This window comes from Dromiciops gliroides, chromosome X (genome assembly GCF_019393635.1).
Source record: "Dromiciops gliroides isolate mDroGli1 chromosome X, mDroGli1.pri, whole genome shotgun sequence".
In the NCBI taxonomy this organism is placed as follows: Eukaryota; Metazoa; Chordata; class Mammalia; order Microbiotheria; family Microbiotheriidae; genus Dromiciops; species Dromiciops gliroides.
The window spans coordinates 34,065,523-34,090,151 of record NC_057867.1 but is presented as its reverse complement, the minus strand read 5'-3'; the positions used below and the strand labels follow the sequence as shown (position 1 = coordinate 34,090,151).

At 44.8% G+C, this 24,629-nt stretch overlaps 1 protein-coding gene across 8 annotated transcripts in view; it reads left to right on the top strand.

Annotated features, from left to right (window-relative positions):
• Positions 1-24,629, top strand: part of ARHGEF9 (Cdc42 guanine nucleotide exchange factor 9) — a 155,071-nt gene that overhangs the window by 69,052 nt on the left and 61,390 nt on the right. The gene's annotated exons all lie outside the window — the stretch shown is intronic.

Here is a 24,629-nt window from a genome sequence, read left to right as displayed (position 1 = left end):
TTGTATCATGAGCTATTTGGTGCATATATATGTTTAGTATTGCTATTGTCTTATTTTCAATGGTTGTTGTTCAGTTGTTCAGCCGTGTTTAGCTCTATGTGACCCCATGGACTTTTGCCCATGGGGTTTTCTTGGCAAAGATCCTGATGTGGTTTGCCATTTCTTTCTCCAGTTTGCCCCCATTTTACAAATGAAGAAATGAAGTAAATAGGCGTTAAGTGACTTGTGCAGGGTCACAAAGCTAGTGCCTGAGGCTGACTTTGAACTCAAATCTTCCCAACTCCAAGCATCATGTTCTAGCCACTGCACCACCTAGCTACCTGTATAATGGAGTTTCTCTATTCAATTCAACAAACATCATTCCTACTGTATGCCATGCACTGTGAGCTGAGGATAGATACAAAAGCAAAAACAAGACACTCAAGTAGTCCACATTTTATCAGGAGAACTAGGTACTTCAAATAAGTGCACACATACATACACACAAATAATAAGCACACAAAATACATTCAAAAGTAATTTTTGAGGGGAGAGTGCTACCAACTTGGGCACTCTCTTGACATTGTGAATTTTTATTATTGTTTTCTCTGACAGCATAACTATAACTACTGTTTTTTTGGAATCATCTGAATTCTAGTAAATTTTGTTCTAACCTCCCCTTTTCAATATGTGTCCATTTTTAGATGTCTTTCTTTCTTTCTTTCTTTCTTTCTTTCTTTCTTTCTTTCTTTCTTTCTTTCTTTCTTTCTTTCTTTCTTCCTTCCTTCCTTCCTTCCTTCCTTCCTTCCTTCCTTCCTTCCTTCCTTCCTTCCTTCCTTCCTTCCTTCCTTCCTTCCTTCCTTCCTTCCTTCCTTCCCCCTCTCCCTCTCTCTCTCTCTTTCTCTTTCTTTCTTTTTTTGTGGGGCAGTGAGGGTTAAGTGACTTGCTCAGGATCACACAGCTATTACTATATGTCTGAGTCCAGATTTGAACTCAGGTCCTCCTGAATGCAGAGCCAGTGCTTTATCCACTGTGCCACCTAGCTGCCCCCAGATGTGTTTCTTATATACAGCAAATTGTTAGGTTTTGTTCCATATATGTACTGCTATACTCTTTCATTTTAGTGGATTTTCTAATCCATTCACATTTAAATTTATGATTGATATGATTATCTATTCTTCCATTTATTACTTTTGTATTGATTTTATCCCCTATTCTTTTTAAAATCAGCATTTGGACCTATTATTAATTTTATAACTTTGGTGGTTACAAAACTAACTCCTAATAACTCCTTCCCTATTCCCCACTCCCTACTTCCATTTAGCTCTCCTTGACTCTAACACCATCATCATTCATTTGTTTGTTTGTCTGTCTACTTATTTGTTTATTTATTCATTCACTTATTTATGTATTTATTTATGCATTTATTCATTCATCCATTTATCTATCTATTTATTTCTTCCCTTCTTCCTCTAACTAAGGGTATGGTTGAAAATACACACTCCACCTAAGTTTAAGTACCATTCTTTTTGCTTTCTTTTCTAAGAACTTTTCCTTTCCTTTGTCCTTATTTCTCTTTTCTTCTCATAGTCTGAAATCAGTTTTCTAATACATGGACTTATGTGTTTATTCTTTATTCTTGTGTCCCTTACAAAGGTAGCATACAAAATTTCAACACTTTCCTAAAAATGATATCTATGTTATCACATTTATATGGCTTTCCCTATCTTCCTTTTTATCTGTTGTACTTTATTTGAAATATCAATTCATAAAGGGAATAATGTCAAATAGAACCCATTTCGTGTAGTAAGAACCTTCTGTTTCTCAAGGCACAAGGCCTGATTCTACCCCCTATTCCATAGTCATTCACTTTCCTAAAGGTCAAGTTATTCTATCTCTGCTTCTGTAACCCCCTTCACTCTGGGTTTACCTACTTTTAGGGTTTCATAATTTTCTCCCCTAGCATTAGATATCATCTTTGGAGGCACAGTCCTTTCTCAGAGAATGTGGTTTCCAAATGTGCAAATCCCGTCTAGGCAAAACCCATTATAAGATCCTTGTCTCTTACCGTAAACATGCTGTCCCCCACCACATCATAGGAATATTCTTTAGTGGCTTCCTTTCCTTTCCTTTCTTTTCCCTGTGGGGGCAACTAGGTGGTACAGTAGATAGAACACTGTCCCTGGAGTCAAGAGGACCAGAGTTCAAATCTAGCCTTAGATACTTGACACCTACTAGCTGTGTGACCCTGGGCAAGTTATTTAACCCCAATTGCCTTAAACATCTGGGGCCATCTCCAGTCATCCTGATGCATATCTTGCCACTGAACCCCGATGGCTGTAGAGGAGAGTGAAGTTGGTGACTTTGCATAGCCCTACCTCACTTAAATCCAATTCAGTACAAGTCATAACATCACCCCCAGTGTCATGGTCCTCTTCCCAGAATAAAGGATAAACAACAACAATCCTTTCCCTGTAAATGGTAAAAGACCCACTTCTTTCTTGCTGGCCCTCCCCTCATCTGGGTCCCTCAGCTCTCTTGCTTTTCTCCACAGACCCATTCATCTTTCATGGAAAGATTAAGGAAATTGCTCTCCCTTCTCTGTTTACCTACAGATTTGGTTGGGTTGTACTTAGCTTTGGGGTTCACTTTGGTGCAGAGCTTCCCGGATTAGAAGGTGAGCAAGGCAATCCTCACCCCATGCTCTAGCTAGCCCCTGACTATGTTTCATTCCTTTCACCAGGGCATAGACAGAGCAGGCATCTTGCTATCTTCCCTGCCACTATGTGGAACTCACTCTGTCTCCCTTTTTCCTCTTACTTGGGGAAAAAAAAATCAATCAATATTACCATTGTTACTAGAAAGGGCATGATAGCTCTGCTCCCAATTCCTGTGACAACTTAAACCAATTTTTCCATCCCTGGCCTCAAGCTTCCCAATATGTATTGTGTCCTCCATGGTCCCTCACCTGCCATTTAACTGATCTCTAGTTCCCCTGTCTTTTCCCTTCTCTTTCCCTCCCCTTGTAATTCCCTGCTATGTTTTCCCTCTAGCAAAGAATATTAATTCACTTGTGGGGGATCATAGGATTTGGTTCATGAAATATTAATCAACTTCTCTTTTTTTCATAACTCCTTTCAGTTACCCTTAAATCTTTGAAAACCTTTTAGGTCATTTTTGTCACTTGATGTCCCCTCTTTGTTCTTTCTTTTACCCTTCAGTTCATTTTTTAAAAGTCTATAAACATAAAGAATTTATTTCATAGTCTTTTTGCGGGGTGTGAGGTAATTGGGGTTAAGTGACTTGTCCAGGGTCACACAGCTAGTAAGTGTCAAGCATCTGAGGCTAGATTTGAACTCAGGTACTCCTGACTCCAGGGCCAGTGCTCTATTCACTGCACCACCTAGCTGCCCCTTCATAGTCTTTTTTGATAATTGCATTTATGTATTCATCTTATATTTCTCTTCTTTGGGATATTTGAGGATAAGAAATAAGAAGGGAATTTCTATCAATGCAGGACAGCACTTTCCCTGCAACTGAACATCTTTGAGGGTTGCCTAGAGTACTGACAGGCTGATTAACTTGCCTGAGTCCACATAACAATTCTGTTTTAGAGGTGGATCTCCTAGCTTCAGGCTTGGCTTTCTAGACACTAATCATGCTTCCTCTCTTGGGATTTTAAAGTAAATATACTGCCCACTTCTGTTGTTTTGGGGGCTTAGGGGGTAAGAATTCCTCAAATGTCTTTCTTTTATGGGGTCCATCTTTTCTTTTTTCATTATTATGCTCAGCTTTGCAGGATATTACTTTGACTAGTAATTTGAACTCTTGCTTTTTGGAGTACATATACAATTCCATTGTCTTCTTTGAGTTCTTGTGATTAAGGCATAATCCTGGATTTTTTGAGTTGATGTTCTTTTACCAATGTGTTGGTTATGTAAAAAAAAATTATTAACTATAACTGCTAATCTGAAAAATGTATAACTGGGCTATATGAAAAATTATAACTATAAGAAAAATTATAACTGGGCCTTAAGTCCCTTCACGGTCGCCATTTAAAGTAAAAAATATTTATTAACTGGGCCCTAGTCTGTGAACTCCTGGCTGGCTATCTGACTGCTTTTAATTAAGTATGGGCCGTTTGTAAATTCCCACAACTCCTCCCAAATTGATAAGCAAAATATTAAAAAAAACTTCTTTTCTATTAAAGCAAAATGGTTTATTTATGAGAACCAATTTAGGAATAAGAATACAGGAAAGTAAGACATACAACCTGAAACCTTGGCCAACGAACTCTGCTGCTGCCTATCCCCCTGAGCGTCTCTTGCCTGCCGCTGTGAACTCCTTCCTCAGTCTGGCCTTTTCACTGCCAGCCATGCCTGCAACTTTCTTAGCATCTCCCTGCATCTCTTTTCTCCATAGCATCTCTGTAGCATTCCTGTAGTGTCCCCCTCTTCTAACTTCTCTCTCTATAGTGATCCTTCAGCATCTCCTATGTCTTCACTAGCTCTCCTCCACTTTCATTGCCAGCCCTCCTCTCTCTGTCTCTGTAGCATCTCCTACCGACTGACCTTCTTCTAGCATCCCCCTCTTCTAACTTCTCTCTCTGTAGTGATCTCCACTTCACCGTAGTGATCCCCACTCACTACCTCCACTCCTGAATATAAACCCTTCTTTCTTACCCGACCCTTGGGCCGCGCTCGCCCATGCACATGCCAAGCTAATTCGCTGGCTGCTCCCAGGACAGGTGTCCAAGGCCAGCAGGAGCACTAAGCCTTCATGCCACGTGTGCCTAGAGCTGCGGGCTGGCTGGGGGAGGCGAGTCTCTGAGGTTTTCTGTGCACATCTCCGCTGAGCAGGGCCTGGGCTCAGGAAACTTACGTATCCCAGGTGGTCTTGGGTAGAGCAGTTAGGTTGGGGAAGGGGCAGCCCGTTTAGGGCACCCAAGGCTAATTTTGGCGCTTACAGTTATTATTAAAATTGGGATATATAGAATCCATAGAGTTCTATTCTGATGCCTTGTCAGGATGTGGTAGTAACCTTAGGTTATCAAAGGTACAATATAAGCTCTAGCAAACTCTACCATCCTGGAAAGGCTTCAGGTGTGGTCCTGGCAACAGATGGAGTCTGCTTTCCAATATCTGCATAGCTAGGTGTGGAGAGGGTCACCACTAGTATTCCTGATGGACACTTCGTGATGTGTTCTTTGGCTATGGCAACTTAAGAAAACAACAATAACAACAAAGAGTCCCCGTTGTCTTCAGTCTTCTTTCACTTGCATTGTAGTAGAGAGGCAGAAAAGAAAGGAAAGGTTGCTAAGAATCCCACTATGTTTATACTGTCTATAAACTTTAACTTGACCATTGGCACACTAAACATGAAATCCTTGTCCAATGATCAATGACAAGATAGACTAGTAGAGAAAGCGAAATATATCAATCTTGACATTCTTATTGTAAATGAAAGCCAAAGAAAGAGATCTTGTAGCTAAATTGAAGGATGGCTCCCAAGGACTCCTTAGAGAGACAAACAAAGGAATTGGCAGTAAGTTTTATTGCATGTCCCAAAGCAACAACAACAACTAAAAAAAACAAAACAAAAAAACCCCAAACACAAACCACTTCTCAAGTCATTTAGTCATCTTGTGCTTATGATGAGTATTTACTAAAAAATCACCATCAACATTATTACAATATTTTTGCCAGTGCTTGTTGCAGAACGTGACGAGGTAAAGAGGTATGTTGAAGAATTCAATAAGACCCTCTAAAGTCAATAAATGTACTCTTTGATGCTCAGCGACTTGATTGTAGAGGTGGGGATAGGTGTTCATGGTGAGAAATCTATCAGAAAACCTGAGTGAGGAATGAGATTGTTCAAAGACTTAATTTAATTTAATTTAATTTCTCCTTCCATTTTAAGTTCCAAACTATCTGTCTCCCTCCTTTCCTCCTCACCCCACACTAGAGAAGGCTACCATTTGAGAGAGAGAGAGAGAGAGAGAGAGAGAGAGAGAGAGAGAGAGAGAGAGAGAGAGAGAGAGAGGTAAAACCATAGTATGCATACTTTTGTTTATTCTTTCTCTGGAGGTGGATTTCATCTTCCTTCATGGGTCTTTTGTTGTTCATTTGAGTATTTCTTTGTTTTTTGGTTGTTGTTGTTTTTTTGGGGGGGTCGGGCAATGAGGGTTAAATAACTTGCTCAGGATCACACAGCTAGTAAGTGTCAAGTGTCTGAGGTCGGATTTGAACTCAGGTCCTCCTGAATCTAGGGTGGGTGCTTTATCCACTGTACCACCTAGCTGCCCCTGATTTGAGTATTTCTAATACTCAGTGTAGCTTAGGTTAATTCTTTCTTTCAGAGCAGAATCAAGATTCACCAAACTTGGCAAGTACCAAGTAACGGTCACAAAAATGGAAATTGATTATATTTTAACCTACAGAAAAGGGCTCATTTGTTGGCGTGGGAGTCATTCCTGAATCAGCTTCACTTGTTGTTGTTGTTTGTCTTTCATTCTCAAAGAGGACCATGACATTGGGGTGATGTCATGACTTGCAGTGAATTGGATTTAAGTGAGGTAGGGTTGTGCAAGGTCATCAACCTCACTCTCCAGAGCCATCTGGGTCCACTGGCAAGATATACATCAGGACCACTGAAAATGGCTCCGGATGGTGGTTTGTTTTTTTGTTTGTTTATTTGTTTTAGTTTTTTAGGCAATTGGGGTTAAGTGACTTGCCCAGGGTCACACAGCTAGTAAGTTTCTAAGGTGAGATTTGAACTCAGGTCCTCCTGCCTCCAAGGCCACTGTGCCAGCTTCACTGCTGACTCAGTATACAGCTAAGAAAAAGAATAATAAGGAGGGGAAATGGTGACATGTGATGAAAGTGGTTCATTTCTGACCTATTTAAACAAGTAATTGATCATGAAAAATGGGTAATTTATGGTTGAATTGACATCAACAGCAATCATAATCATTTTATGTAGAAGTTTTAGCTCTTGTAAATCACTTACCATAACAAGGAACCCAAAGTACCTTTGTCAATAAACACTTGACTTTCTTGCCAATCAGACAAAGATGGTGGCCAGAGGCAACAACCATTTAGAATAAACACTTATTTGTAAAATCTTATGAGTTAGGAGAATGTTTAAAAGTAATTTTAAGTACACTTGGGAAGAAACTCAAGTAAGCAACAGGGGGCAGCTAGGTGGCACAGTGGATAAAGCACCAGCCCTGGATTCAGAAGGACCTGAGTTCAAATTCGACCTCAGACACTTGACACTAGCTGTGTGACCCTGGGCAAGTCACTTAACCCTCATTGCCCTGCCCCCCCCCAAAAAAAAAGAAAAAAGAAAAGAATGACAACAAACAGAACAATGGAAACACAAAGGAAACAAAGACAGAAAAAGTAACTGGAGTAGATTAACCATCCATAGAGGATATGTATGTTGAAAGTGATGAGACTATGGAGGGATCATTTCATAGGGCAAATGAAAGTGGACAAGATTTCAAAATAATGAGAAAAAAGAATCTCAGATCTTGTCAGTAGCCTATGTGCCTATTTTTACATCTCTAAAGTTTCCATGAGAATCATGTGTCTGGATGAGGATCTTGCCTGGCTTTTTTCACAAGCAATATTCCATGGAAACCCATATTGGCATGTAATTGACTAACAGATACAAAGAATATCAGATCACCTCTGTTTTCCTCATCTGTAAAATCACAGGAGTTATTATGAAGCTCAAATAAGATAATCTTTGTAAAGTGCTTAGCACAGTGCCTTATACCTAACAGGCACTATATTAATGCTTAGTCCCTTCTGATTCTGTCTGTAGATGGTATCATCTTTGTAGGAATATAACAGGCTCCTGGAAGAGAGCCATAAGGTTGAAAGATTTTTAGCTTGATCATACACCCTGGAAAGAAACAAGAGGCCAAAGATTATCTGTCACCCAGATTGTGGCATGTAGTCGGATGGCCAAACCCAAAGAGCTGGTCTATCACTCTGGCCATCTGGGACAAATGGACAAGATGGCGAAGCCAAGTGGGCCAGATTGCTTTCAGGAAATTCCAAAGCCTCCCATTTCTTCTGTAAACAAAGGCCCACCTTTTCAGTGACCAGCATTCTGTTGGTGTTGTCACACGGCTTCCAGACATGGAACACAAAAGTCTTTAAAAAAGTAGAGATGAATATCACACCTAGGGCAGTGAAGAGGTACATAGTGGGTGTGAAGAAGCTGTGACATATAACGAATGAGGGAAATGTGTGCTAGAAGAAACAGATAAGCTGGTCATATGGCAAAAGTGAGGAATGCCAAGGTGTTCCACTGGTAGATTTATGATAGTGGCAAAAAGTTTCAAAGGCCTCCAGGATGTTGGGCAGATCTCCTGTGGCAAACTTTGGGGTGAGTGGTTGTGTAGACTTATGGGCAGGGACTTACACTCTTCATCTTTTGAGTTATCATTCAAATTGAAGACTGCACAAATATATCTCTCTATTGCATCTTGTAGGGTTTTTCCATGAATGAGCTGTAGGTTCAAGCGATTAGTACTTTATTATTATTTTTTTCTTCAGAAGTGTTCAGTAGACACTTGACACTCACTAGCTGTGTGACCCTGGGCAAGGCACTTAACCCTCATTGCCCACACCAAAAAAAAAAAAGTACTCAGCCATTTGTTTGTAATATTTGTTGCAGTTTGCCATTCAGGGTTTTTGTGTCATTTTGTTCTGGGTGATTAATAATTCTTGAATGATCTCTTTGCATCTTCAAGTTGTCTTCTCCTCTAGTGTCTCTTCCGCCCAGTTTTCTTCAACTTAAATATTTCCTTGTTCCAAATTTGTTATTCTCTCACTCAAAGCCTTTACAATTTTGGGGGGAGATTATCCATTGTGTCTTCTAAGTTCTTTATCCCATTGTCTTTTTTAAAAAAATCTGTGTTGAGAGCTTAGATTACTTTCCTTCCTTCTTTCTTTCTTTCTTTCTTTCTTTCTTTCTTTCTTTCTTTCTTTCTTTCTTTCTTTCTTTCTTTCTTTCTTTGAGCTTAGATTTCTGACCCAATTTCATTTCTAACATCTTCTTTTAAAACTTTTATTTCTCTTTTGAACCATTCTGGAATTTCTCACTGTTGCTCCATGATCCCTGGGGAGTCTACTAAATTCTTGTTTTTCTTGGGGAAATTTTTGGTTCTTTTCCCTTCATTATATAACACTCATGTAGTCTTTTGGCCTCTCTTTGAGTTTTTTGCTCATTTTCCTTCTGTCTTTATGAGACGCTTTCTGTTGGTCTATCTCCTTGTGAACTAGATTTTCACTGGGGCTTTCTCCCTTTCTCCCTTGGCCTTTTGGCCTATCAGCCTTTCTCTTGAATTCCCAGTTGCCTGACCTTGGTTTTTCTCTTCATTCTTTGGCCCCTTCCACTTCTATTGCTATCCAGATCCATCCAAGGCTGGGCATCTTTGGTCTCTTCATCTGGGGACCTGGCACAGATCCTTACCTATATTAACTCCTGGGAGTAGGGCCTGGCCCTAGCTGGGTTTTGCAGTCCTTTCTCTTGAGCATGCTCATTCCTTTCCTCTGTAAGCCATTTTGGGCTATGTTCTACACTTTCTGCATTTTCCACCCACCCTCTCCTACCACCCCCAGTTGCTTCCCTTTTCCTTCATGTGTCTAGGTAGAAACACCTGTGGGGGGTGGGTGAGGAAGGGTTTCAGGTGACGTCACTGTGCTGGTGGTGGTGGGGCCTGATAGGGACCCACACTGCACAAGCTTGTAAGATTGCTTTTGCTGCCAATACTGGATGTGTAGAGTGGGACTAAGGGTAGGGATGCTGAATGGGACCTCCTTTGGTTTTTTGTTTGTTTGTTTTTAGTGAGGCAACTGGGGTCAAGGTCACACAGCTAGTAAGTGTTAAGTGTCTGAGGCGGATTTGAACTCAGGTCCTCCTGAATTCAGGGCTGGTGCTTTATCCACTGTGCCACCTAGCTGCCCCTCCTTTGTTATTTTGAAGGATTCTTTTTCCTGCCTACTTGCCTACCTTTTGGATTCAGCTTTCATTACCCTATATTTGAGAGTGGCAGCATGCAATAATGGACAGTAAAGCTTGTTTTGAAATGGAGAAGACATGCTGCCTTGTGTGACCCTGGACAAGTCACTTAACTTCTTAGTGCTCTAGGCAATGGGGAGTTGCAGAGAAGATGCCAGCCTGCAATGGTAGATGAGGTTCCCTCTCCGCCAATGAAATCCCAGGCCCAGGTCCTATATCTGGATATTATTTCTTTTTCTGAAGTTTTGGAGCTGGGGAGTTTTAAGAAAAACTATTTCTCCACCATTTTTCCCATCATCTGTCCCCTTTGGCTTTGTATCTCCAATGTGTGGCACATAACAGGTGCTTAATAAATCCATGATGTTGTTAGAGCCCTGCCTCTTCTGAGATCTCACCCTCTAGAGTGTTTCAGCAGCATTTGACACTGTCAACCCATCACCCCCTTTGCATTTGGTTAGATAAGCTCTTTTTCCTCAGCTTGAGTTGTGTTTTGCTTCAATTCTTACTTATCTAACCACTCCTTTTAGGGTTCTTTGATTGATTGCTTCATCATCCCCTGGGGCTTTGGCCATAGCCCATTTCATTTTCTGCATATACCCCCCTTGGCAATCTCGTCTGTTTCTACCACTTCCAATTAGCACCTCTCTGCATATGGCTCTGATATCTCTCTTATTCAGCCCAATTTTCCCACTGAGTTCCAGCCTTCCATGCCCAGCTGCCTGCTGGCCATCTTCACCTGGCTGCTCCTGCTGGCACCTCAAACTCATTTTGGCCAAGGTTGGCCTCCTCATCTTGTTCTTAGTCAAGTCTGGCTCACCAATATCTCTCTCAGCCATTTGCTTCTTTCTACCCTCATCACCTTTTTCCTTCCCTATTGTCATAGTCTTCTACATGTTCTTCTCTGCTCTAAGGCTCTTGCTTTTTAGGTACTCAAACAAGTACCCAAATGATCTTCCTGAGGCCCAGGTCTGGCCACATTACCCTTCTGTTTAGAAACCTTTCATGTCTTCTTTGTAAAGATAGAGCCCAAATGGGCCTGGCATTGAAAGACCCTTCCCAATTGGACTCCAACCTCCCTTGCCAGTCTTCTTACATACCACACCCTGTCATACATTCTCTGTTCCAGCCAAACTGCCTTCATCATCATTGGACTTGGGTCCTACCTCTTCCTAGCCCCCTTTTACAACACTTTTCATCTTTGCAGCTCCCTTAAAGCCCCGTACTTACCCTAAGGTATATGCTTAAAAGTGAATTGAATTGGGGCAGCTAGGTGGGTCAGTGGATACAGCACCAGCCCTGGATTCAGGAGGACCTGAGTTCAAATCCGATCTCAGACACTTGACACTTACTAGCTGTGTGACCCTGGGCAAGTCACTTAACCCCAATTGCCTCACCAAAAAGCAAAAAAAAAGTGAATTGAATTGAATTACAGGATTATTGGATAGGAGCTTGAAGGGCACTCAGAGGTCATCCAGTCAATGCCTTTATTTTACAGAGAAGGAAAGAAAATGGCATGACTAGGCCATGGTCACACATAGGATCATAAAATCATAGGTCTAGATCTGGAAGAAATTCCAAGGGATATCTAGTCTAACCTTCTCTTCTCCTTCTCCCTTCCCTCCCCCATTTCAGAGATGAGGAAGCTGAGGACCAAGAAGATCATAGGATCCTAGACCTAGAGCTAGAAGGCAGGAAATAAGCATTTATTAAGCACTTACTGTATGCCAGGCACTATGTTAAACACTATACAAATATTATCTCATTTTATTCTCACAACAACCCTGGGAAGAAGGTGCTGCTATTATCCCCATTTTTACAGTTGAGGAAAATGAGGCAAACAGATGAAGTGACTTGCCCAGGGTCACATAGCTAGGAAGTGTCTAAGGCTGGATTTGAACTCTGGTCTTCCTTACTCTAGGCCCAGCTCTCTGTGTACTGTGGTGACACCTAGTGGCTTCTGTAGGCAAAAGAGACCCTATTCACTTGTTTTTCAGTTGTGTCCAACTCTCCATTTGGGGTTTTCTTGGCAGAGCTACTGGAATGGTTTGCCATTTCCTTCTCCAGCTCATTTGACAGATGAGGAAACTGAGGCAGACTTGGTAAAGTGACTTGCCCAGAGGCACCCAGCTAGGAAGTATCTGAGACCAGATTTGAACTCAGGAAGATGAGTCTTTGTGACTCCAGGCCCAGCACCCTATCCATTGCAGTGCCACCTAGTTGTCCTTAGAAGAGACCTTCTAAGCCAATCCCCTCATTTTTAAGATGAGGGAACTGAGATCCAGGGGACAAGTGACTTGCTCATGGTCACAGAGTGTGAACGTAGGTCCTTTTTACTTACTTTTACCTATCACCCTTGTCACCATAACACAAATTGAATATAGAATGTGGGAGCAAAAGAAACTTTGAATATCTGCTAGAATGTGAAGCCTGGGAATTGGGGGGTGGGAACACTCAGGACATAGAACACAGAACATTAGAATTGGAGATCATCCACCTCTACCCTCTTATTTTACAGATGGGGAAACTGAGGCCCAGAGAGGTCACACAGTGAGTTAGAGGCCAAAGACTTCAACCCAGGTCTCCTCAGTCACTCCCAGCACCAGCCTCAGAGTTCCAGAACCTTTACTGCTCCTGAATTACTTCAGACACCTGGGGTCCGACCTCAGGGCTATCGTAGCTTTAGCTCTCATTCCCTTATGTTTTTTTTTAGCGGGGTAGGGGAGAGGGGAATAGAAATCAAAAAATTGGACTCTCCTCCCTCCCTGGAAGAGCAAACCCAAGCTGACTCAGGGCTGAGGCCTTTATGTGGCATCATTGAGGTAAGGAAGACTCCTGATGTGCCAGCCTTTACCCTTGCCAAATATAGCAATGGCCAGTGCTCATAGAGTTTTCTTGGGTCTAACTGGTTTCCTAAATATGGCAAGGCCACTGGACTTGGAGAATAGAGAGAGAAAGCCTCAGTGGTGCTGAATTGAATTGATGTGTTTGGGTAAGACCACCAATCCTAGGTCCGCCATTTTAGGAAGGAGATTGGCAAACTTTATCTCAACTCAAGGAGGCTGACAGAAATGGGGAAGGACCTACCTCAAGGTCATGCCATTTGAGGATTGGGCAGAGAAATTGGGGGCATTTGTCAAGAACTAAGCAACTGTCTTCTGGCGTTTACTAGTTCTGGACCCTGTTTGCCTCAGTTTGCTTGTGTGTAAAATGGGGCTAATAGTAGCATCTACTTCATAGGATTGTTGTAAGGATCAGATGAGATAATGTGTAAGGGTTTAGGATCCTGTCTGTGACCTTGGGCAAGTCACCTCACTTCTCTCTTGGCTTCAGTTTCCTTCTCTGTAGAAAGGTGGTTGCATTAGATGGCTTCTGAACCCCTTCCCAGATCTAGTTCTGGTGATCCTGGCCTTGGGTGAGTATTTTACCTTTGTGGGCCTTGGTTTCCTTCTCTGACCTGAGCTCATAGCCCTTCGAGAGCTCTCCCAGTTCTAGATTTATGCTCTTATGAATTAGCATATCCGGGGATAGCTAGGTGATGCAGTGGATAAAGCACTGGCCCTGGATTCAGGAGGACCTGAGTTCAAGTCCGGCCTCAGACACTTGACCCTTACTAGCTGTGTGATCCTGAACAAGTCACTTAACCCTCATAGCCCCCCAAAAAAGAAAGGAAGGAAGAAAGAAAGAAGGGAGAGAAGGAAGAAAGGAGGGAGGGAAGGAAGGAAGGAAGGAAGGAGGGAGGGAAGGAAGGAAGGAAGGAAGAAAGAAAGGATGAATTAGCACATCGAAGAGTGGGATGAAGTGTCTCAAGAAATAATGTAGAGTATGGTAGTCCCTGGTCTGGGGTTTCCACCATTGGGCAGGCAGTTGGACTGGATGGCCCAACCCTCACGTCTTTTCCAGCTGTTGAATTTTGTGGTACCCCATTGAGTGGCCTGAGAATATTATTCATATTATTACAGCTTTGTGATGTAGGCTGGGCAGGTCTTGTTATCCGAGAAATGACTTGTCCAAGGTCCTACAACTAGCAAGGGGTTGATCAGGAGTAGTACCCAGAAGTTCTACTGCTCTCCTGCCTGCTGCCTGCTGCCTGCTATGGGGCCCTTGAAAATAGTCTGTATCCCATTTCTATGTATTGCGAACCCTCTTCGGTTTTTCCTATAGTACCAAGAGAGTGTCCCATGCTAAAGAAGATCGCTTGGCCTGGCTGGTGAGGCTTTCCAGTGTTGTGGTCAAGCAGAAGGCATCGCTCAGTGTTATTGTGTACAGGGCCACCCTAAGCCCTCCATGCTCTGCCATTCTAAGGGCCCCCAGCCTCTTCTAGTCTTTGTTCTAGAGTCCCTCCATGCTCTGGCCTTCTGTGTGCAAAGATCTCCCAGGTCTGATGGTCCGGGTCCTCCAATGCCTTGGGACTCTGGTAATCTCCATTCTAGGGCCCCCCCGCCCCTGGTGCCAGGCTCTCCTCTGTGATTCCAATCATGTACCACGGAATTGGCCCCAGGGGGTCAGTTTGTTTGAGTCTGTATAGACCTTCATTAAGGAGGGCTTGGGGAGAGCAGGCCTCCCACTCCTGTAGGGCTTCAGCTGCCCCAGCAATGGACCTGGCCGGTGGCCCGTGCAGCCCCACTGAGGACTTGGCCCCATCCAATTTAGCCACTTGTGAAAGGAGCTGGGCTGCATTGAGGCCGGGCCCTCTTGCACCACAGGCTCCTTCAGAATGAGTGGAGCTGAGGGGCGGCTAATGAGGCCCCCGCACATGTAATTGCAGGATGCGCTGCCTCAGCTTAGACCGCCAGAAATAATAACGTTGCTAGGGTTTGTGCAGCAGCCGGCACTTCTCATTTGCAGTCGAACAAATAGAGGAACACTGTGCTATGCACAGATTGGAAAACAGCCTTTGTGAGATGGATTAGGAAAAAGCCATGATAATAGGCCCCCAATTCTGTCCAATGGGCCTGATATTGAGTTACTTTATAATCCTAATAAGACAGTGGGGTTGATTGGCATGGCTTCTGTGTACAGAATAGACCCTCGCTGCTAGGGTCATTTCTGTGGTAGCCCTTGGAAAATTCCATCCACATGCAGGGAAGGGGCTGACCGGCTGACAAGAGACCTCCTGGCTTCCTGCAGGGGAGAAAACCAGGCTTTGGGACCTAGCAAGGAATGGATCAGAGGGGAGGGGGTGCTGAGAATCACGCAAGGTCAGAGGGAGCTGAGAACAGAGGAGCTGGGAGGGGCCTTAGAACAGAAGGAGGTCAGAGCTGGGAGGAGTCTTAGAACACTGAATGTCAGAGCTGAGAGGAGGTGCCTTAGAACAGGGAAGGTCAGGGCTGGGAGGGGCCTTAGAACATGGAATGTCAGGACTGGGAGGGACCTTCGAACAGAAGGAGGTCAGAGCTGGGAGGAGTCTTAGAACACTGAATGTCAGAGCTGAGAGGAGGCGCCTTAGAACAGGGAAGGTCAGGGTTGGGAGGGACCTTAGAACAGGGAAGGTCAGGGTTGGGAGGGACCTTAGAACAGAGAAGGTCAGGGCTGGGAGGGGCCTTAGAACATGGAATGTCAGGGCTGGGAGGCTCTTAGAATAGAGGTCAGGGCTGGGAGGGGCCTTAGAACACAGAATGTCAGGACTGGGAGGCTCTTAGAACAGAGGAGGTCAGAGCTGGGAGGGGCCTCAGAATGTCAGTGCTGGAAACCCTACTCAGACACCAAGCACCCTCTTCATTTGCTACTCCTCCAGCTGCTTTCCAGATCTCATATAGTACTGAAAGAATAATTAGGTTATCAATCTGGAAATGGCTGAGACTTTATCATTCACCTAGTCCTCTCCTTCCCCTCCCCCAGTTTTACATTTGAAAAAAGTGAGACCCAGTAAACTTCAGTGACTCCCCCAAGGTCATCCAGTGCCTTTTGGTTAGGGGCCTAGCCGTATGGAATGGAGGGCCTCTGGCTCCAGCCCCAGTGTTCTTTTCCCTGCAGGCCTGCCCTGCCTCCCTCCCTTGCTGATTTCATTTCATCTAAGTAGTCACTTTTGTGGCTCCTGGAGTAATCTACAGTTAATTTGCATCTTCTCCTTCTTGTTTACCCCGCACTGTGCTTGCTAGGATCTGGTTTAGACCTTCAGTAAATCCCTGGTGATTTGATCTAAGTAGTCTCTTTGTGGCTTCTTGACTAAGGTGTATTTACATCCTCTCTACCGCTCAGTAATGCCAGGGGTCACGGGCAGCCGATGGATGGAGGGCCAGGCCAGGCAGGAGATGGAGAGCCGCTCTTGGCCCCTGCTCAGGCTTCTTCCAAGAGAGGGAACCAGGTGTGCCGTCGCCCTGGCCGACCCCAGGGCTCTGCCCTGAGTTTCTCCCTTAAGGAGACTGGTCAGAAGCAAACAGAATCGGGCAGGCTGCTTCCTCTCGCTTTTATTCTTTCCCCCACTAAGCCTCCTGTGACAGCGGGGGTGGGGATAGCCCAGCTGGCAAGGAGTTGACATTTGGATAGAGGGAGATTTCAGATCTGTCTTTTGGAAACCCTTTCCTGGCCAGAAAGGACAGCTTTCGTCTCCAATCCCATTTGCCCGTTCTTCCATAAAAGGATAGATAAAGCAGAATGGTAGAGCTATAAGAGCCCAGGAATATTCCCTGTTCTAGTTCTAGACAGAAACTAGGTCCCTCCCAGGTTGGACCTTCTCTGTTCTAGGATCCCTCTGAAGTTGGACCTTCTCTGTTCTAGGGTCCCTCTGAGGTTGGACTTTCTCTGTTCTAGGGTCCCTCTGAGGTTGGACTTTCTCTGTTCTAGGGTCCCTCTGAGATTGGACTTTCTCTGTTCTAGGGTCCCTATGAGGCTGGAACTTTTCTGTCCTAAGGTCTCTCTGAAGGACTGACCTTAGTAGAACAAAGAACATCAGAAATGGAAAGCACCTTTGAAAAGAACATAAACTTTTTGAGTGGAAAGGAAAGGAACTGTAGAGATGACTTATTGCAAGCCCCCCATTTTACAGACTAAGCCCTAGAAAGATGTCAGTAACTCTCCATGGTCACCCAGTTTTGCCCACCCCAAGTCCAGGCTTCTCTCCATGCCACTCCAAAGATGTACCCAACCCTAATTGAGGTCATGCCCTAAATGAGGCCTCCTCCCCCAGGAGTGAGGCCTTTCGGACTTTAGTGATTTGTGGCCCTCCTGTTTCCCTCACCCAAAGAGGATATTGAGCAAACAAGCCAGGCATGGCTCCTGGGCCAATTCCCATGGTCACAGCCTATGGGCCTGGTGACCCAGACAGGATTTGAACCCAGGACTCCTAACTCCAAGTTTAGTCTACTTTGTGCCACATCAGGCCTGATCCCTTAATGCCCCTCCTGCCACCACTTCCTCCTTCATAAGATGAAAAGGTGTTGGCCCAGACCACCTCTATGGCCTCCTTCAGGCCCCAGTCTTTGATCCACAACCCAGAGGCCTGACTCTGCTTAACCACCAGTAATCAAGGGTGCTGTTCCATGCGTGCGCTGGCGGCCCCCACTTTGATTAGTCTGCAGGCACTCGTGAAAAGTGAGGGCTCCCATCCCCCAGCTCACTCTCCTCCCTTCCCCTCACAGCATTCCTGCCGCCCTTAGCCTGGGCAACAAGGATGCTCCTTCTCCTAGCTCTGGGGGAGGAGGGCTCATCTTTCCCCCCCCCCCAATCCATCTGTTCCCCTTTATATTTGTCTGACTGTCGGGGTTACCATAGTGACAGAGAAGGCTGGTCAGAGGCAAAGCCATGAAGGTAAACGAAATGTCTCTGCCTTCCCTTAGCATCCTTCTGGGTCCCTCTATTTTACAGATATGGAAACTGAGGTGGCGAGATTCAAAGTGATTTTCTTCCTGTCACATAAGTAGTGGCAAAGGTCCTTCTTTGATTTCCAATCATAGGGGCCTAGATTTCAAGTTGAGGGGGCCTTCAAGGTCCCGGGGCCAACCTCTTCATCCTGAGCCCCCGTGTGCCCAGCTCCAAGTCCAATGCCGATCTCTCCTGTCCCCTCCTCTCTCTGTACGTAGCTGAGCAATCCCTCCACCCCTTCCAGGATTCAGGGGAGAGGGTCCCCATGCCCACCTGCAGCTGACCTCCCAGAGAGGTGGCAGCCTGCTTCTTTATTATGGAAAGACCCCTCCCCCCCATTGCTGGTCCAATGAGTAAAGATGGAAACTCCTAGCTCAGGGAGAAGACCAAAACTCTCTGAAGTATAGGCTGCAGACTGTCACAGCTAGGAGGGACCTTACTTAGAACAGGACAGAGACTGTTCAGATCATCAGGGAGCTCCCATCACCTTTTTTTTTTTTTTAGTGAGGCAATTGGGGTTAAGTGACTTGCCCAGGGTCACACAGCTAGTAAGTGTTAAGTGTCTGAGGTCGGATTTGAACTCAGGTCCTCCTGACTCCAGGGCTGGTGCTCTATCCACTGCGCCACCTAGCTGCCCCCTCCCATCACCTTTTAAACGTGACATGTCTCCTGGCTACCTTTGTTCATTTCTTTCCCAGGTGACAGTTGGCTAACTGGCTAGCTTTGGATGTACTCACATCCTCTTCCTTCCCTCCTAAATTTTTTTTCCCCCCAGAATGGAATAGTGTCTGGGCCTGCGATTTCATCCAGGTGCTTGTTCTGTCCATGAAAAGGAAAGGAAAGGAAAGCAGCAACTCCTTTGTGACTCAAAGTCTTCTAGGGTTTCATTGAGACGCCACATGACTTGGCTGGAGTCTCATAGCCAGTATGGGTCAGAGGAGGGACTAGAACCCAGGTTTCCTGAAGCTGTTGGTGGTATGACCTTGAATCAGTCACTCCCCTTCCCTGAGCCTGTTTCCTTTGTAAAGAGAAGAGGGTTGGGTAAGCTCTTCTAGTTCGAAATCTAGGTTCCTTGGCCTCTCTGGCTCCAGTTTCCTCCTCTGTAAAATGAGGATTAGCTGGCATGAGACCCTTTCTAGCTCTAGATCCCAGGTTGCACTCTAAGGACCCCTTGCATACTAGGCTGTGGGCTGTTCCAAGTCCCCCCCCATCCTGGACATTCTCTTTTCTGGTCCCTTCCAGTTTTGGTGTTCTGTGATTTTCTGGAATTTCTAGGGCCACATGTGAGGTCCGCTTGCCTTTGCTGTGTCTCCTGTTGGCTGCCCTGCTCCCCTGCTCCCCAGTCCCAGCCCCAGCCTTGAGGCTCAGCAGACCTCAGGCTACCAGAAGCAGCTGTGTTCAGCCTGATTTGTGTTAAACCCCTTGGTTCAACAGTCCCCATGGTCTAAGCCAGCATTGTACAAAGCCTGGAGAAACTAATGGGTTATTAGTGGGTGAGGCTGTTACTGTTAAAAATAGGTCGCCTCCTGCCGCCTCAGCCGAGTCGGCGTTCAGTGCTGTGATCATTCTTCTCAGAGGAAGCCAGTTCCTCGGCTGATCAGAACCCCCAGTGTGTGTGTATGTGTGGGGGGTTATTGATGGCACCAAAGGGCACTGGGTAGCATATGGCAGGTGTGATTCTGACCTTTCAGGAAGCAGAAAAAAGGAATCTGAGGGGAGGTTGGCCCAGCGGGGTGGGTATGGGGCCCCTGTGCAATCTTCCATCTCAATCAGAATGAACCAGCCTTCCTTGTCACATTTCCAAGTCTCGGACCCAGGACCAGCTGGCAGGGCTCGAGCCATTTGTAACTTAACCCTGCTTTCCTAATGACGTCCCTGCCAGGTTGGGCAAGTACATACCAACTATTGCCCCTGTTTCACCAATGAAGAAAGCCCAATCCCCAGAGGGAGAGGGACCTGCCAGCTTCTTGGTAACTAGGGGCACAACTGAAATTCTAGCCCAGCTTCTGAGCTGAAGCAAGCCTGGTACCTTTTCCAGGGTATCATGCAGCTTCCAACATCACATTCCTTTTTCTTTTCTTTTTTTTTCCCAGTGCTATGAGGGTTAAGTGACTTGTCCAAGTAAGTGTCAAGTGTCTGAGGCCGGATTTGAACTCAGGACTTCCTGAATCCAGGGCTGGTGCTCTATCCACTGAGCCACCTAGCTTTCTTCCCCCCCCCCCCCCCCATCACATTCCTTCTCAGCTCTGGCAGTCCCTATTCTAAGGTCTCTCCCAGCCCCAGCCTTCCCTGTGCTAAGAGCCGTCCCAGCTCTGACATTCCCTGACATCTGGCCTTTGATCTCTCTGGTAGCAGGAAATTCATTCCTTATGGATGCAGGTTCTCTCTTTTCCCAGAGCTCCCTAAATGCCCAGGTAGTTAGTACCTGTAGTGTTGGCTTCCCTCAATGCTGAAGGGTATGACAAGAATGTCACTCTTCAGACCTCCCATCCCCAACCCCTAAAAGCTACAGCTGGAACATTTCACCATCCATTGCCCAGATCCTCAGAGAGTGGAATATAAAAGGGAGTATAAGAGCTGGGATGCTACATAGTTTCTATCTAGAACTAGAAGGGACCACAATCTATCAACCCAGAAAGTCAGAGCTGGGAATGACTAAAACTTAGAGAATGCCAGAGCTACTAGGAATCTCCCAGTGTCAAATCTGGGAGGGCCCTTAGAACAGGGAATGTCAGAGCTGGGAGGGCCCTTAGAACAGGGAATGGTAGAGCTAGGAAGGGACCCTAGTACAGGCAATAGTAGAGCTGGGAGGGGGCTTGGAACAGGGAATGTCAGAGCTGGGAGGGACCTTAGAGATCATCTCGTAGCTACATTCTTTCCAGCACTATATCACTGCTTCCCCATTCAAGGCCATTTACCAGTATAGTCATTTAAAACACTATGAAATTTTTAAAAGGCAATTCAGCTTGCTCTCCTCTTTCTATTTAACTCTAGGTCCCATTAATTGTTTTATCTGTGGCATTAGTTCAAGACATATGTCTTGATGGACCAGCTCTATGGGCTATCCATTCATCTGCATATCATAGTCTTGACAATAGGTATTCTTCATCCACTTGGTTTTTCCCAAGTGGATAGTTACACTGACCTCTTTTACCTAACTCAAGTTCTCATTTAATGAGCCTATTAATAAGCCTTAAGGACAGGGCATATTTTCTTTTTGTATCTGGGGTTCTTCAGACATAGTAGAGAAGGTACTTTAAACTGTTCATTGAATTGAATTGAAATCAGCACTTCATCTGAAATCTGGAGGACCTCACCATCTATGGGAAGTACCTCCAGTAACAAAAGTAAAATTCTTGGGCAGCTAGGTGGCACTGCAGTGGATAAAGCACTGACCCTGGAGTCAGGAGGACCTGAGTTCAAATCCAACCTCAGACACTTGACACTTAGTAGCTGTGTAACCCTGGGCAAGTCACTTAACCCTCATTGCCCTGCACCAAAAAATAAATAAATAAAATTTTGGGGCAGCTAGGTGGCACAGTGGATAGAGCACCGGCCCTGGATTCAGGAGGACCTGAGTTCAAATCCAAGCTCAGACACTTGACACTCAGTAGCTGTGTGACCCTGGGCAAGTCACTTAACCCCAATTGCCTCACAAGAAACAAAAACCAAAACAAAACAAAAAGTAAAAATCTTTTGTTTTGCTTCTCCACAACCTGGCCCCTTCTTACCTTTCTAGTCTTTTTATACTTTACTCTCCTTTGCCTGCTCCACCACTGGTGACACTGGCCCCTTTACTCTTCCTTACAAAGGACACTTCATCTCCTGCCTCCTTGCCTTTACACTGGCTATCCCTCATGCCTGAAGGACACTCCTTCCTCATATCTGCCCTCTGGCTTCCTGCAAGACTCAGCTCAGATCTACCTTGTTCAGGAGGCCTTTCCTGGCCCCCTTCACTGCTAGTGCCTTCCCTCTGAGACTTCTTTGCATTTGCCCTGTATATATCTGGTATGTTCAGGTTTTTTTACATATTATCTCCCCTGTTAAACTGTGAGCCTCTTGAGGGCAGAGAACATGGTTTTGCAATTTTTTGTATCTCACACAGTAGACACTTAGTAACTGTTTGTTGACTTACTTAATGCAGCCTAAAATTACATTGACTTTCTTGGCTGCCATATCCTATACCATTAACTAAGACCCCCAGATCTTTTTCAGACAAATTCCTATCTGCACTTCCCCTATCCTATACTCTTGAAGTTTATCCATATTGATTTTTATCTTGTTCAGATGAGCCCAATGATCCAGCCTGTCAGAATCTTTTTGGATCCTGCTCATGCTATCCCCTCTATTAGCTCCCTCACAGCTTTTTGTCATCTGCGTGTTTGATGAGTACACCATCTAGGAGGCAGCTGGTGTCACAGTAGTCAGAGCATCAGGCCTGGACTCAGGAAGACTGAGTTCGAATCTGGCCTCCAACATGTCCTCGTTATGTGACCCTGGGCAAATTACATAACCTTTGTTTGCTTTGCTTTCCTCACCTGTAAAATGGGGCTCATAATAATATCTACCTTCTGTGGTTATTGTGGAAGCTGAAGATCAAATGAGATTATAGTAATGATAAAGGACTTAACACAGAGCCTGGCACCCACTAAGTGGTATAGAGATGCTCATTCCCTTCTCCACTTCCCTTTCTTCTCCCATCTACTCCTTTATTCAGGACCAGGGTAGAAATGTCAAGTAGCAAAGCTAATGTAGATGCCTAGGTCAGATCTCTGGCCCAACATTCATTGAACTGTTAACAGCTACTGTGTGGATCCATCCTTTCAGCAAGTTCTGAATTCCTCTAATTGGATTATTGTCCAGCCCATATCTCTCCATCTTTTTCACATGACTAGCCCGAGAGACTTGAGGCCCAATGCTTTGCTAAAAGCCAGGTGAAAACATGACTACAGCATTCCTCTGATCTTCTGGTATGGGAATAATGGAAGGAAGGAAGGAAGGAAGGAAGGAAGGAAGGAAGGAAGGAAGGGAGGGAGGGAGGGAGGGAGGGAGGGAGGAGGGAAGGAAAAAAGGAAGGAAAGAAAGAAGGAAAGAGGAAGGAAGGAAGGAGAGAGGGAGGAGGAAAGGAAAAAAGGAAGGAAGGGAGGGAGGAATAAAGGAAGGAAGGAAGAAAAGAAGGAAGGAACAAGGGAGGAAGGGAGGGAGGGAGGGAGGGAGGGAGGAGGGAAGGAAAAAAGGAAGGAAAGAAAGAAGGAAAGAGGAAGGAAGGAAGGAGAGAGGGAGGAGGAAAGGAAAAAAGGAAGGAAGGGAGGGAGGAATAAAGGAAGGAAGGAAGAAAAGAAGGAAGGAACAAGGGAGGAAGGGAGGGAGGGAGGAAAGAAGGAAGGAAGAGGGGAGGGAAGGAAAAAAAGGAAGGAAAGAAAGGAGGAAGGAAGGAAAAGGAAACAGAGAAGAGAAAGAAATGAATTGAAATTAGTCTGGTGTGACCTGTGCTTGCCAACTCTTTGAGATAACCATTTTCTGAGCCAGGTGTTCCCCAAGTACTTTGTTGAACACTAGAATGAACAAAAACAGCAATTGATATAATGTTTTTTAGACACTTGAATCTTGAAGAGGTGGGGGTCTTTCTGTTTTCTACTGAGAACTTTTTCTAAAGACCAGTTGCATCAAATGTCACAGCTTGGCCCTTCAAATTCTTCTTCAATTCCAGTCTTTCTTAATGATCCATTCTGGAATTTTCCCAGGAATCAAACCTCAAGCTTACAGACTTAGAGTTTGCACATTCCATTCTCATCAGATTTTGCAAATCAGGACAACACTTGCCCTTCTGCAGTCTGGCAGTACCTTTCCTGTTTTCCACAGTCACGGCAGCTTGGCTGTTCCATCTGCTAGTTCGTTGAGTCCCCGAGGCTGTCATTCATCTGGGCCAGATGACTAATTCATCCAGGACAGCTCTGGTGGGGCTCTCCTACTATATCTCCTTCCTTATCTTATGGCCCTCTCAGCCATATTTTCCTGTCATTTCTGTTGTAGAGGTCATTCTTACTGACAGAAGAAACAGGAAATAAATGTTTTCACCATGTAAATTGATTCATGAGCTCCCTATGCATCCACATTGACTCTGAAATTGTTTCCCTGTGTGTCTTGGGAACTTTGTTCTCAATGAGTTCCTGGCTTCCCCCATGGAATGTCGGTCCAAGGGATCCTACCTTTCCAAATCTGCTCTCCTGAAATTGTATGGGCATTTCAGATGATCTCCAACTTTCTTTGCCTTCTCTTTCATAAACTCTGGGTGGGAATGGTCCCTTCCCTACACATTTCTCATCATTTCCACTCCAGAATGTAATTTCCCCTGTTGATTTCTCTAACTTTAAAGTATCAGATTATCTCGAAGGCCAGTGGAGAAATTATTAGCTGCAGTCCGCAGAGCAATGTCTGAATAATTGAAGTCTTCCATTATTGCTTTTTCACACCTCTGTCCTGAGCTTGCGTTCTCTCGACGTGATTGGCAACACACTCCCGTGTCTGTTTCTCTCTTGGTCTCCACCCAAACATTCTCCACTATGATTCCTCCTGTTCCCTGAATTTCCACACATGAGTTTATCTTCTTAATATACACATATCTTCTTTATAATTTTTTCACTTTATATTTCTTGCTTTTTTTGTAACATGGCTAATATGGAAATATGTTTTACATGATTTCACATGTATAATGGGTGTTATTGCTTGCCTTCTCAGTGGGTTGGGGAGGAACTGGATGGAGGATAGAATTGGGAACTCAAATTTTTAATGTTAAAAAAGAAATAATTTTT